Source organism: Dendrobates tinctorius, unplaced genomic scaffold, assembly GCF_039654945.1.
Source record: "Dendrobates tinctorius isolate UK_male_01 unplaced genomic scaffold, ASM3965494v1 ptg000131l, whole genome shotgun sequence".
Classification (NCBI taxonomy): Eukaryota; Metazoa; Chordata; class Amphibia; order Anura; family Dendrobatidae; genus Dendrobates; species Dendrobates tinctorius.
In genome coordinates this window covers 2,044,672-2,059,559 of record NW_027361799.1, presented here as the reverse complement: position 1 = coordinate 2,059,559, position 14,888 = coordinate 2,044,672, and the positions used below count along the sequence as shown (strand labels likewise).

Sequence of the window (14,888 nt, the reverse complement as noted above, 5' to 3'; positions counted from 1 at the left end):
GCCAGTATCCTCCTGTCGCCTACTTCCTGAACTGGATCAAGGGGGAATCCCAGGACAGAGCTGGCCCTTTTAATCAGTTTGTCCAGCCTATTTCTATCCCTGGTTGATATGCCACTTCCCCAGCACGCCACACCAAAGAAGATGACTGATGCCACAACAGAGTTGAAGGATGCAAGGATTGCCCCCCTAACGCCAAAGGCTCTCAGCATTCTGAGCAGATAAAGCCTACTTTGGCACTTCCTGTACACTGCATCCAAGTGATGGGCCCAGTCAAGCTTATTATTGAGGATCACACCAAAGTACTTATAGGTGTCGACTATCTCAATGTCATTTCCCTGAATGTTCACCACTACTGGTGGATTGTTTCCCTTGCGAAAGTCCACCACCAATTCCTTGGTCTTCATGGAATTAATCCTAAGGTGGTTCCTCTGACACCACTCCACAAAAGCTTGGTTAGTATCTCTGTACTCTTTCATCTCCTTCTGTGATGAGGCCTACTATTGCAGAGTCATCAGAATACATCTGCAAGTAGCAGCTAGATGAGTTGCACTTAAAATCCACAGTGTACAGTGTGAAGAGAAAAGGGGCAAGAACTATACCTTGAGGTGCCCCTGTATTGCAGATCAGTGTCTGACACACTGTCCCAAACCTTTACAAACGGAGGTCGGTTCGTGAGGTAGTTAAGGATCCAGGTGGAGATTTGGAGGTCCACGCCAACAAGGCCCAGCTTGTCTCTCAGACCTGGCTGTATGGTATTAAAAGCACTAGAGAAATCAAAGAACATTATTCTGTGTTCCCAGGTTTCTCCTGGTGAGAGTGAGTCCTATCTAGAAGGTGGATAATGGCATCATCCACACCAATGCCCGGCCTGTAGGCAAACTGGAGAGGGTCGAAATCCGAGCTCACTAGAGGATGGAGATGTGTGAGAACAATCTCTCTAGTACCTTCATCAGGTGTGATGTCAATGCTACAGGTCTATAGTCATTAAGGTCTTTCGGATAAGGTTTCTTTGGAACTGGTACCACACACGATAATTTCCACAGTTGTGGTACTATACCTATTCTCAGGCTCAAATTGAACAGATATGAAATAATCTCACTCGGCTGGTGCCCACAGGTTTTGATTAGCCTTGCACTGATGCCGTCAGGACCTGCAACCTTCAAAACTTTCATCTTATCCAGTTCTTTTGCAACCTGGGTACTTGTGAAGAACAGACCCTGGCTCAGTTGACAAGTTGCACCAGGGGTTCAGGTTATTGTAGCAGAGAGGTGTGAATGGAATGCCGGGGCAGGAACACAGTGTGTGATTAAATCTGTTAAAGAATAGATTAAGTTCATTAAGCCCCTCTTTATCTACAACCATCCTGGCAACAGTCTGTCTATGCCCAGATATAGACTTTAGACCCTCCCAGACTTCATGAATCCTTTTCTGTGACCATTTCAGTTCAATCTTTCTCTTATAATTAGCCTTTCCCTGCCTGATTAGATTCTTCAGATCTTTCTGCACCTCTCAGCCTGCCCTTGTCACCTGCTCTGAAGGCCAAATTCTTCTCTTTGAGAAGAGCCTTTATTCCGGGGCTGATCCATGGTTTGTTAGAGAAGCACCTCACTACTTTTGTGGGTACCATGTTTTCTACACAGAAATTAATGTAGTCCGTTATACAATATGTGAGACCATCCATGTCGTCACCATAGGAATCTTGCAGCACATCCCACGTGGCTGTTTCAAAGCAGTCTCAGAGCATCATCACTCTCCTCAGTCCATATCCTCACTCTGCGAGTGACAGCAGGTTCTCTCTGTACAAGTGGCTTGTAAATGGGTTGGAGGTGCACTAGGTTGTGATCTGATCTTCCAAGGGGCGGTAGGGCTGACGAGGGATATGCCCCTCTCACATTGGCAAAGAACAAGTCCAATATTTTGTGGTCTCTAGTGAGGTAGCAAATAAAAGGGGATATAGTGGGAGACCAATCAAAATTGTATAGTTGGTACATACACCACCTCAGGCTATATTATAGCAAAAAAGGACAGTCATAAACCTAATCGGAAATAAACAGACAACACATGACCATAGTCCAGTCAATAAAATATATATATTTTTTTATTAGATAATACCATAAAAACAAGGTTAATTCATAAATAGGCAAAGCATCAAGTATACATAATCATCTAGTTAGAAATTGAAGGGTCAACTAACCATAATCTTGAAAAGAGGTTACATATATGTGTAGGATCCCATACATCAAAAAATATATGAAATTATTTAATTGACGTGACCACTAAAAATAGTGTACAGAATCATGATATGTTCATGAACCAATAGTGTTACATAAAAAAATATATATATTAGTGTCATGAAAAAAAGTGTTACCACAACAACATAACAATAAGAACAAAAATAAAGTGCAATATGTGTGCAACCAAAAAACGATAAATCTAATTGATAAAAAATAAAGTGCAAGGTGCAGTAATGTCCAGCAGGGGTTGCTACACACAGATAAAATTATGATCTTGTGACCATGACCATATAACCCTTAACAAGTGAGAGCATATAAAGGCGTAGTTCGGAGATAAAAACACCACAGTTAATAATAGAGCAATCAGGAAACGAAAAGGTTGCTGCCAACAACCCAACTATACTATTAAATAATTATACCTGTGGATTATAAATGCTCCTACACGCCAGAGGTAGCTGCCCTTCCCCAACGTGCGTTTCGGCCAATTGCCTTCGTCAGTGAGGTAGGTAACATACTGTGTGCAACCGGGTAGTATGGATGCTGGAGACACATGATTGAAGTCTCCCGAAACCAGAAGAAGTGCTTGGGGGAGAAGGGACTGCATCATGCTCACTGTGGATTGTAGGACCTCAGTGGCAGCATCAGCTTTCGCAGAAGGGGGGACATATGCAGCCATCATGATTACATGTGGATCCGGTAGTTTTTCTGCATTTGCCATGTAACAGATCACTTGTGGCAGCACTGCATTCAGCCTCATTCATTCCCTATGGGACTTGCAGACATGTGCGACACTTGGGGTTTTGCCGTGATCCAGCAAATGCGGTACTTGTAGCAACTGAAAAAAAAGCTGCTAGGTAATGAATGAGGCCGGATCTGTGTATGCCCATATAGCTCTTTCAAAGATACTTTGAGCAATATTTTTACACGTTCAGTCTATTCATCTGAAATCGGTTTGCATACATATTCAAATGAGGGAGTAGATCTGTTGCTCCAGCTCTATACCCGCTCGGTGCCACCTCTTCCTGATCAACTTGCAGCTCTTTTTTCCAGAATGAAACACATCATAGAGGCTGTCAGTGAAGCAAAAGCAGGTAGCACTCTGCGGGAAATAGAGCTGGAGTGATAGAAGGTTAAGATCCACCACAGTCGTTAGGCATAATTTATATATCAAATGAAATGCTGATTACTGAATAAAGGGAGAAAGGGGCTGACCATACAAAGGTGTTAACTGAGTTTGTCTTTAAAAGAGCTACATGCACATATATAAGGCTTGGAGGGGTTAAATCCTGCAGACTGCCTTTAAATAAATACATTGGAACATAGTGTATAAGTATGGTAAAATAGCAGTCCTTATTCCATGAAGCACTACAACTCCTTCAGTCAACTGATCAATGCTGATGTCAATATTGATAGCCTATTATAAGGATAGGATGAGTGAAGAATTCTGAAACCACGGATATGTGATGATCATCCTAAATGGTGCTTGGCGCTCTTCCATCCGGTTCTCATTATCATACTCCATGAGCATCTGATCATATTCACTAAGAGCTACAAGGAACATTATGGAGGTGTATCCACTTCCTTCTCATTGCTGCCCTCCTATGTCAACCATTCTGAAGATGACACTTTGTAAATCAAATGGATATTTGTTGAATCCTGTTGTGGGCACTCTGACTCAGAGCACAAGTTGTTGAAGGTAGATATCCATGATCTGTAATACGGTCCAGGTCATTTGGATAATTATTTTGGGAATCAGACAATTGATAATGCCATCTATCATGGCATTATTGTATGCCAAGGTCATTCCATAAATATTTCACTGCATCTACATAAGGGATCTCAAATGAGCACACCTTCTCAATATCAACTTCCCAAAATAACAGTGCATGGCCCTTGTTGTGTTGATACATGTATGGAATTTTAAGGGTCTCCCTTGCCCAAATCATAGCTTGCATTGCAGTGAATATGTTCTGGTACACAAGCTTAGTGAAGCTCCTCTTCATCAGAGTAGCCAGATCCATGGATAATCCTGATATGCTCCCGGCGGGCATCCCTCTTTTCTTGGTGGAGCTGCCTGTCTCGTCACTGATCCTCCGAGCTTCCTTGGCCTCCTCGCTGAGGCAGCACACCATGATGGACTCCAGAGTCATGTCTGGTAACTGCTAGTGGTGCTGGAAAGAGACAGACCCCCCACCCTGCAAGTCACAGACCTGCTTCTTCTCCTTGTAAGAAGGGGGATTGCTGTGCAGATTGGGGGGGAGGCAGACTGATGAGACAGGAGATCCCTTTAAATAAATACATTGGAACATAGTGTATAAGCATGGTAAAATAGCAGTCCTTATTCCATGAAACTCTACAACTCCTTCAGTCAATTGATCAGTGCTGATGTCAATATTGATTGTCTATTGTAAGGAAAGGATATCAATATTAAATCCTCAAATCAATTAAACAGATGTTTAGTGCATATGATGTCCACAGAGCTAATACACAATGCTGTCAGCAGAAATATTCTTGTACAGGTATTACGGTAGCACAGTGGCTCTGTCGCTAGCACTGTAACGGTGGCTTAGTGCTTACCACTGTATATAGTGACTCGGTGATCAGCGCAACAGCTTTGTAGGATTGGGGTTCAAATCCCATAGAGGATGAGTTGTGCAGAGTTTGTCCTCTGTGTTTTGGAGTGATAGGAAACCCACACAAAGACCTCCTAATAGGATATTAAGATTGTGTGCCCCAATGGGGACAGTGTTGATGATGTATTTAAAGTGCATGGAGTAAAAACGAACCTGTCACCTCGTTTTGCCACTATAAGCTGTGGCCACTGCCTTTCGGTGCTGTAGGGATTTAACTCGCTCAGGAGCCACTGGAGTCAATCAGGAGGCACGCTCCTTTTAAAAGTTCATAGGGTTTATTGCTCCATAACCCATAAACCAGCACATAACATAAGGAATAGCCTTTAGCTCTGGCGAAAGCAAATATAAGTGTTCATTGTTTCAGGCTCGGTCCTGGAGCCTCAGCAAACACAGGAGGCTTATCCCTCTTCGCATACAGCCAATATACCAAGGCCTCACCGGGTCAGCAGCCTCAGCACATGGTCTTTATTAAGGTAGCACACCTTCCTACACCTAGGCCTGCCGGGACCTTCCACATGGCTCAATCAGATCCATGCTCTCTCCCATGTGACCTACTCTGGTTACCTTATATGGTCCATAGCCACAACCAGCGGGTCACATGGCTATGACCTCATCATAGGTCCTTCAAGCAATCATACACACACTGTATTGTGACACTCTTAAACACACCCCTGGGTGGATTTGTAGATTGATCCCGCGCATCTCATCAATCATCTGAAGGCTTCTCCCTGACACCTTGGAATGACATAAGCTCTGCTAATCAGCACATAAGCAAGCCTTCATCTCAAGGCCACCCACCTTGAGATGCATAACGATCCATCAGCATCCAATACCCATTACCACAATGGATATGACTGTAGGCCCATACTGGGACACCCTCACAGCGCCCCCTAGCGGACACAGTGGTCACTAGAACACAGTGCTTATCTACAGCATTCTAGAATGCTCTTGATAAGCCCCTGATCTGACCTGCAGGATAAGAAAAACATGTTTTATTCTCACCCGGGGCGGTCCGGACCGATGGGTGCGCAGGTCCGGCACCTCCCATCTTCATGCGATGTCATTTTCCTTGATTTGTCGTGCTCCTGCGCAGGTCATATAGAATCATAGAATCATAGAATCGTAGAGTTGGAAGGGACCTCCTGGGCCATCTAGTCCAACCCCCTGCTCAAAGCAGGATTTGCTAAATCATCCAAGTCAGATGTCTGTCCAGCCTCTGTTTGAAGACTTCCATTGAAGGAGAGCTCACCACTTCTCGTGGCAGCTTGTTCTGCACTGTTGAGGGCAGAGCAGAGGAAGATCCCAAAGGAGGTTACCTTCACTGCTTCTTATACCGAACCACGTGGCCAGATAGCAGGTTTGCCAGGGGGGGGGGGAGACTTTCTACCCTAGACATACTGGAACATGTAACTGCTATGGTTAGAGGAACAGGAAGGGGGACTAGATCGGAAGGTGTGCAGGCAGAGGGCTTGAAAGCATAGCGTGCCAGAGGGAAAGCAGCCTGCAACACCACACACCCAGAGAGAGGACTACCTGTCAGAGCAGACAGAGAGACAGAGACAGACAGAGGCTGAGAGAAGAGCAATGGTGAGAGCTGTAGTTGAGTACGTGGACTCTGGATCCTTCATGACCAGAGGAGACTTTGCACCTGACATTGCAGAGACAGTGACCCGAGCGTGTAAATAAACCCTTTAACCATTGGGCTGTCTCTGATCCGTGGTGACTAGAGTTGAGCGACTTTGGTCGGATCGGGTTTCATGAAACAAAATTTGTTTCAGATGAAACTCGTCCGACTAGGGCAAAAAAGTCAGTTTTGTCCAAAACCCGACTCCCAATGCAAGTCAATGGGGAATAAAAGTCGGCATTGAGTGGATGACTTTCATCCACTCAATGTCGACTTTTATTCCCCATTGACTTGCATTGGGGTCGGGTTTTGGACAAAACTGACTTTTTTTTGCCCTAGTCGGATGAGTTTCATCTGAAACAAATTTTGTTTCATGAAACCCGATCCGACCAAAGTCGCTCAACTCTATTGGTGACATCATCAGTACCTGCACATTACAGTCCTGCAGTGCGCAGGTACTTGGCCTCTCTGACCTTTCACAGCTCCTGTGCACTACAGTACTTTGCTCTGCCCTCAACAGGGCAGATCAGTATGCCAGCAGAAGAGCGCAGCACAAAGCAATGAAGATAACGACATCGCATGTAGATGGGAGGCGCTGGACCTAGACCTGCAACACCCATCAGACTAGACCGCCCCCTGGATGAGTATAATATAACTTGTTCTTCGTATCTACAGCTTTACAGAATGTTGTAGATAAGCCCCTAAAGGCAGTGGACGCATCTTATAGCGACAAAATGAGATGACAGGTTCCCTTTTTAATAAGAATATTATTTATTCATTGGTATTATTCTTATGTCACAATACCAGGATCTGAGGATCTTCTCTTTTGAGGTCAAGAGCTCTCTGATGCGATGTTGCTGCCTGTCTCGCTGTCTTCCTCTTTTGACACTGCAGTGTTGTGGACAAAATATTGACTGGTTAACAAGTCTGGTGTCTATGTACTAACTGAACTATAAACTCTCCCCATAACATGTCCAGCAGACATTGTAGGATTACTATATTGATTTTATTATTCTATTAATGCCCAGTCTTTTTTGAAGGCCTTATTCATACGTCCATGTTTAAACACATACTTGAAGAAATGGTATCTGTCATTGGTGTATGGTCAGTGTCAGATTTTACAATAAGGGTATATGCACACGTTGTGGATTTGCCTGGGGATGGCGCATGCTCCGATTCAGATCTAGTCTCCCGAGATTTCGAGGCAAGATCTAAATCTGAGCATGCACCGTCCCAGTGGCCACTTTCCTGGAGGCCACCGCATCGCTTCAGTGGAGCTTCAGGGGCTTCCGGGCTCTGACAAAATGCCAGCGAAGCCGACTTTGCTATAGAGCCGCCACCCTAGCAGAGAGCTGCACAGAGCACCGCTGCCATAATGAGGTAATGGGGATACTTTACTTGCACTTTCCTGGTGAGGTACCCCCTCACCTTGTCATCGGGACCACTCCCTACCCCCATCTTCCCACCATCACCACCATACACAATGACCGCAGATTGTTCTGCACCTGCCCTATAAGATGACATCCGGCATACAAGACGACCCCTAGCTTTTAAGATTTTCAGGGGTTAAAAAATCATGTATGCCAGAAAATATGGTATAATGTCCAGGGAGATCCCTAATATATGTCCAGGGACAGGCGATCTATAATGTATAATGCTCAGGTAGTAGATCTATAATATATAATGTCCAGCTAAGACCAAAGGCAGAGATGTATTACAACACTCCCACCCCACTCACTCTATCTGGAACTGGGAGCAAACATTTCCAGTGCTGCTGCTGCTACCATTCACTCTCTGGGACCATCTGGGAGCAAACATTGTCGCTGCTGTGTGTGTGTGTGTAGGGAAGGTGACCTGACAGACGGATGGACTAGTCAGAGAGAAGGAAAGGTTTGCACAGTGTAGGTAGGTGTCAGTTATTACAGTGGGGAAACAGCTAGGAAAGTGTAGTGGACGTGCAGTACCTTGGGTTGATCATTAGATGGCAGGGAGGAGTGTGAGCAAAGGACTTGACAGCTTAGGGCTTTAGAAAACGTTGGTCATGGGGGGCGTGGTTACAGTGACAGGGGACCTGGAGAGCTATAAATACTGAGGGCGGGTTCCAGTCCCCAGGGGGAGCTCCAGTGACATGAGGACTGCGACAGTCTGTGCGCTGTGTGGTGAATCCTGACCAGGGGGACTGAGGAGAGAGAACGTCAGGGGGGTGGTCCTGACAGGAAGAACCGCAGAAGGGACGAGGCACTGGGTGTGAGACACCGTATTTGACACTACGACTGATTAGTGGAAGCGCTGTTGGTTTACAGGCCTAAGGCGGCCACAGTGACGGACCTGTCAGGAGCGTCGACGAGTGAGGAGGGGACGGTGTGCGCAGACACGTCCCAAGCATAAAGTACGGTGTGAGAAGCGGCTCTGGAAACGGAGGGCCGACAAGGGAAAGTGTATCGCTTGGAAGTGCGGTATACTGTGAAGGCTGTCAAGTGGACGGCCAGAGAATAAACTTGGACCTGTTCCACCCAGAATCTTCCTCCATTGTCTGTTTTTATCTCTGCGCGGTAAGGGGGACCACCCCCCAGCTCGGCCCACCCACACCTCTACATGTGCTCCAGCCACTAGCAATGGACTCCAGAGACACAAGATGGGAAGCTGACAAGCACCTTGACACGTTTCACCACCCTGGGCTTCAGGTGTTGTGGGGGAAAAATGCCTCCAGAAACACTGGTGTTCATAATTTCTTATCCATTTATTATAAGATAAATGAACAAAAGAGAAATCTTAATTGCATCAGTATTTGGGGACCAATCTCTGCCATCACCAGTTCTAGGTACTTGTTGTTTGCAGCCAGTTTTTGATGGCATTTGTCAGGCAGGTCTTTCCAAACATCTTGGAAAACTACCTGCAGATCTTCAGTGTATGAGGCTTGTGCAAATCCTGTCTCTTCATGTGATCACACAGACTGACATTGAGGTCAAGGATCTGTGGGGCCAAATCACCTCCAAGTCTCCTTGTTCTTTATACTGAAGACTGTTACTAAGGACACTGGATGATTTGGATTTTCTGCTGCAGAATAAACTATAGTTAGATTTACTATTTGCTCTAACATTTAGATGCAATATATTTTTACAATTATATTTAACGTGCAATGTTCTGTGGATTCCTATTGGTGATAATGGGATATTGGTAGGTAAATTGCCTGAAACAGTTAAGCAACAAAACAACTCTTGAATATGTTGGTGCAATAATGTAGACTTGCAACCCATTTCAAGGGTCTTCATTGTCGGGGAAGACCCCAACTATCTGGAGGGAGGGAAGCTCTAACTAGCCAAATACTAAGGCTGAGCTGGAAAGGCCTACTTGGGACAGGAAGATGAGTCAGATGTTACAGATGTCTGTGCTTGAGTGCTCCTCTTCGAATGTTCTGCTTCCATTTACAAGCCTGAGTGGTCATTTTGGGGAGAGTGCAGAGTCTGGAGAAAGGGTGGTCTGCAACTGGATTGAGCTGGTGGCCTCCTTGACGACTTAAATTGAGAAAAATGACCCTGCTCTTTATGTTCCTGACATGTGCTTTTCAGACGATCCCAGAGACAGTCCATGAAAGGCATGTAGTCTGCAAGTGGGATGAGCTGAAGTGGCCACTTGGGTCCGCTAGGTGAGGCCACTATTCAGATTGTGGTCCTTTTTAAGATCCCTTCAACAGGGCGGAGTAAAGAAAAGGAGTTTGGTCTGCGTGGATGACCTGTTGCTAGGTCCATAGTGATATTTGTCACATCATGTAATCTAAACTGGCAATTGACAACACATTAAGAATTCTCATGGTGCAGATGATTCTCCTGAAACATGGTGGTGTATCCTTCTCATGTCATCCTGGAAGCTGAGTGGATCCATGTTTGTCAATTGCACTTCCTGGTCTCCCTTCTGGACTCATGTGGTCATTGCAAAAGAATCCCTAAGAAAGCCTATGAAACGTAGACTAGTGTCACAGGTTGTTGGGAGAGCGAGTAGAAAGAAGCAGGTATAATGTAGATTTCTTCAAAAGCTAGATTAAAATGCAACCATATCCTTTTAATTTATTCTATTTCTTATAGATACATTAAAATGAATAATTGTTTCAAATGGCTGAATACTGTACATGTGAACAGGTCTATGATGCTTACAGTATTAAGTAAGATGGCAGAACAAGTCATATGTTTGTATGAACTTGTGGACAGACCTCCTTAGCATTGGAGGCTTCTGTGGATTGTCAATTCTCTGCAAAACTTTCAGATTAAAAATTACAGGTTTCATGCAATACTAGTTTGTTAAAGCTGCTTCTGTTACCATAATCATGGACTTCTCAGATGGTTCCATCACCAGGATCTGGTTAGAATGATCGTGGCACCATGTCCCTCCATGAAGTTTTAGAATTTTCACATTGGTTCCAAAAGAGCAGTGTGATTTCTGTATGGGTGAATATGATTGGCTTTCAGGCTTCTGTCTCAAGACTTAATACAGATCCCAGAAAGCAACACATGATCATAAACTCAAGCTGTTCCATAAACTATAAAGAACAAGCCCAGAAGTGATAATGGTAAAATGTATATCCCAAGTTTGGCAATCAAGATAATATACAACAGAAAACATTGTGAAAAAACACTGACCATAAGACCTGATATTCTCACTAAAGTAATCTGTACAGCAAGTTACAAAAAAAGCTCAAGCTATATTTTCTCTTAAATTCTTTTGCGAATTCCTTTGCCTTAACTGCCAAGTTTATGCCATGGTCCAAGACCTTTACTTTCCAGGGAAAATTGAGGTAATTGAAGACAAAACTGGATGACTACAAGAGGATCATGGATAGAAGACCTGGCCTTACATGTTTATGGCTTCTCTTAACCTCTCCCAATGAGCAGGTGGATTACAGTCTGGACGTTGTTTCCAGTTGATGTATACTCGGTACATTGTGTCAGTTTCCATTGCTTTAAGCCAAAGGAAATATCCAGTCAAAGCAACAAAGACCCCTCCACATGAACAATTATCTATAGTAGGGCTCAAGATTGAAGAATAATGTCTGTCCTCTGTGTTCTTGTACAGGATAATGTGACATGGGCAAGTTTCCTTCAAGTTGGGTCAAAGCAAAGCTACTCAGTTTGATTTTATGACTATCTTTGTCCATGAGCAACACATTGTCTGGCTTCAGGTCCCTGTGCACCAACCCTCTACCATGCCAATAGTCGAGAGCCAAATATATCTATAATGCACACATGTTGACTGCATCCTTGGGAATTTCAACTTGCAGAAAACAGATCAGTACCATGAGATTTAGATTGATCTGAGCAGTAACTTGTCCAAAGCAAAAATACCAAACATTGAAGATGTTACTGTTGGGACAGTGGCTGATATAGTGAATAAAACTGTTGCTGTGATTGCCACATGGCAATCACATTAATGTGCATTCTGAGAGCCACTGCCAGATTAATTGGGCAACTACTTATATCCAGTGATAAGGTATTGGGAGACCCAACTTCATCATTTTGTCTGCTGGTATTTGCTTTTCGGTGCACAATAGATGGTGCAACCTATAGGTATTTTTATGGAATAATAAAATTGGTCCCATGCATTGGTATTTGTCTCCAGACCACTGACAGAGCCAGCTGAATTTGCTAAGAACTAATGACCATACACTATCAATAGCTATTGACTCACCACTTATTTGGTCAACACCCATTTCTCCCAACCTTTCCAAATTCATATTATCTTTCCGGGAAAAGATGGGCATCTTCTATATGTTAGATCATGGTGATTGGATAACTTTGCTTCAAGATGTGTGGAAACTTTTTACAGCTTATGTTGCTAAAAAACCAAATGGATTTGCCAATGACCTACAGATAAACCTCTCTGCTCTATGGTCAGTTAAAATCCTGATCCCATGTTTATACCTAATGTACCACTTAAACCAACTTGGTTAACTTAAATCTTGGATATGCAGGTATTTGCATGTTGACTGTGAGTTCCAGAGGGCACCATTAAGAAAGGAGAAGGTGAGCACTGAATGTTTATAAGATCGTCAGGATATCTGTGCTGCAGGGTGAGTTTTTATTTATAATGGAAGGGGCCCAAGGGTTAGATCAGATGTCACCAGTGACTAGAGGGAGACATGAACAGGTTGCTTGATTTGTCTAGGTTTTGTGCACTGGATGGATTGGAGTGACTGTGAAATATCAGCCTCTGTGCTGTTCATGGGAGAAGGGGAATAGAGGGGCTGATATGGAGTATACAGAATGTGTAAAGGGACAGTAGAGACAAAAGAAAGCAGCAGCTAAGTGGTGTGCAATTTAACAAGAAGCATATTTGTTTAAATATCTGGCCAGCCGGGGGGGTGTGGCCTGGACAGCAATGGAGTAGGGTGTGCTGTCCGTGAGCTCTGAGGAGGTATCCTCTCAAATCGGCAAACATCCACTATAAAAATCGTTTTTTTTCTCACTTTATCCTTGTATATCGTTTGCACTACCAGCAAGGAGAAATTTGAGACCTTTATGGACTATCTCGGACAGATTTTGAACTTTTCTGGGATCTGCCGCATGGTAGACGCCTCATACTCGGCCCAACCGCAGGGTATATCCTGAAACCCTGAAGCCCGTATATCTGGGCAGAAGAAACAAAGCTGGTGATTCCCCTCCACTACTCTAAAGGAGCTCCGATGCTATCTTCGGCTGATCCCCTGCTCCGTCCCCCGACTGCCTGATTGCCTCGTGATCATCGGGCTTCACCCCCCCTGCAGGGGTGCGTGAGTGCCAGGATATTGCTAAGGCCTGTCTTCGTCGCTGCGTGGTGGCTGCAGAGGCTCGTTCACCTGAAGAGCAGGGATCCTACACAGCAACGTGCCGGGAGTAAGTGAAGCCAGCCGTAGAGTGTGACGGCGGGTGTTGGGCTCCGGAGTGCCCGAGCGGCCCCTGCACACCGTTTTACAGTGGAGGAGCCGGACGGAGGGAGGGGGCCCCCCTCGAGGGTCGCACCAGGAGGCTGAAGGGCTGAGTGCAAAACGCGGCCACTGACGTGGAGAATCAGCACAAGTAAGTAGCCGCTGCGGTGTAACAGTGCCGAAGCACGGGAGGTTTTCCCCGGGGAGAAGGACTGAGGTGGACGAATACTGCAGAGCCATACAGACGTGGAGGTCCCCCTAAGCAAGAAGGCTGTAACCGGAGGTAAGAAGGCATCAGAGGATCAGGGGAGCGAGCAGCACTTAGATAACAGCCTTCATTAAAAGCTGCATTTGCAGGACTGTTTATCGCCCACGCTGTGAAAGCACCGATAATATCAGTGCTTCCCACTCTTTTTCCCTGGGGACTCTGGGAATATGGGAGAGATCTCGGGGGCTGTATTTTGTGCGCCAAGTGGGACAGACGTATGGTTGCAGCCGCAGACTCTGATCTCTCTATATACTCGCCATCCGTGAACTATTGCATCACTACCTGTGGATTTGGAACACGCTGCTAACTAAAAGTGTGGGCTTCAAAGTTTGTTAACAGACAAAGGGCATCTCTTGCCACTGGTTATCATACAAACCTATAACCCTACAGAACATTTGCTACTTACTATATGTGTGTTCCTAACTGTTAGCTTGGATAATAAGTCAATTTGACTCCCTGTCATTTGGTACAAAGTATTTTATTTGTCTCTGACATGATTAAGCGTAAATTATGCTAGACACTCCGTTGGTATTTTGATACAAACCCTCATTCATTGCTATAGGTTGAACTATTAGGGCGAGCGTGCAATCAGCCTACTGAATTTATTCTGCTTAATCCATATTCCTTCTAACATTTCTAACATTTAGCGAGCTCAAGGTAACAATACCTTGCTCTGCTCTTTTCCGGTTTTCGGATCTGGGGCCACTTTTGTGGTGTTTCTACCATCCAATTTGTTGTCTTGGGACCAAACTTGGTGGCGATTACCACCAGTGTAAAATTCATTATCAAGTCTCCAATCTGGGACCACTGTGGTGGTGAACTCTATATCCAGTCTATTGACTAGGGGACCACCTCAGTAGTGATTCTCATAACCAATCCTCTGATCTGGGCCTTCTTCTGGGGTTTTTATTTTATTTTATTCGTTCCTAATCTTGATTTGTCAAAATGAGTCAAAACAACTCTAAAAATAACTCCTCAAAGCTTCCTTTACCTAATACCCAAAAGGCCAATAAACCACATATATCATTTCGAAATCCTTCAGAGGACTCGACTAATCTCCCAAGCCCAGGTAGGTCTAGGTCACCAAGGTCACCATCAAAAAATCCTGGCAATAGGGCAGAACCTAAATTTTACTTAACTACCCAGCAGAGTAAAATTCAAAACAAAACCACTCCACTAAAGTCCAAAAAAGAACTGCAATTAACCACCGACGAAATGGATACTACCATTTCTA

General features: G+C 44.6%; 1 long non-coding RNA gene and 1 pseudogene across 1 annotated transcript in view; one reads left to right on the top strand and one right to left on the bottom strand.

Annotated features, from left to right (window-relative positions):
* LOC141047986 (uncharacterized) overlaps nt 1-14,888 on the top strand; it is a 308,665-nt gene that overhangs the window by 152,094 nt on the left and 141,683 nt on the right. The window lies entirely within an intron of this gene.
* On the bottom strand, nt 3,652-4,384 carry LOC141048015 (guanine nucleotide-binding protein G(q) subunit alpha-like; annotated as a pseudogene).